We start from the raw sequence: 922 nt of genomic DNA, 5'->3' as shown, positions 1-922 counted from the left end.
TGTGGTCCTCCTTACAGCTCCTTAGAGCAAAACAAGAGAATCTTGAAAGAACCTGTAAACTACCTCCTAAAGGTGCTCCTAATTGTCAACCAGAGTACCTCTAGGACCACCCAGCTGGGCTTCAAGACATTAACAGTTACCCTACTGGGTGAGCAGAGATCGAATGTCTCAGAGAGTAAACATCTCCAGGTTTGTCCTTCCACACTATGGTCAGACAAGATCCTAATCTGGGAAATTTGTAGTTTAGTAAAATCTTCCTTTCTCCTAGAGCACTTCCTGTTCCTCTTCCAAGGCAACGAGTCCTGTGTGTGGTCTGTGAACCCATGAAATTGCCAGAAAGGACATTTATGGAACATCTAAAATTGATCAGCTCACTACTCACAGCTAATAACAACTATTGTCAAGCAGGAAACCTTTTACCCTCTTTCTTGCCCATCCTTTGTCTGTTGTGACTACACTGGCTTTACAGTTGGTGAGTGAACTCAATTCTTACACAGGTTCCACTTCACTTGTAAAATCACAGTAAAATCTAGAGAAGTTGAAGGATACTCATTTACTGATCTATTTCTCCTTCACACAGACCAGTCAGGGTCCTGCGTGGTAGGAGTTGCAGGACTGTCTTTCCAGCACTAGGTAGCAGAGGCAGGATTAGGTGTTCATAGAAATTCTCAGTTACATAGCATGATGCAAGCCTGAGCTACAGGAGACATTAATCTAAACCAGCTGTTCTCAGTCTTCCTAGTGCTGTGTATGACTCTTTAATACAGTTACTCATAATGTAGTAGTCCCCACACCTATAAAATTATTTTACTGCTACTTCATAACTATATTTTTGCTACTTTTATGAATTATAATATAAATATTCATACGTTCTGATGGTCTTCAACCAGTCCTGTGATAGGTTCATTTTATCTCCCCAAAA

The sequence above is a fragment of the Microtus ochrogaster genome, unplaced genomic scaffold (genome assembly GCF_000317375.1).
Source record: "Microtus ochrogaster isolate Prairie Vole_2 unplaced genomic scaffold, MicOch1.0 UNK133, whole genome shotgun sequence".
In the NCBI taxonomy this organism is placed as follows: Eukaryota; Metazoa; Chordata; class Mammalia; order Rodentia; family Cricetidae; genus Microtus; species Microtus ochrogaster.
Note: the sequence above shows the minus strand (reverse complement) of the source record.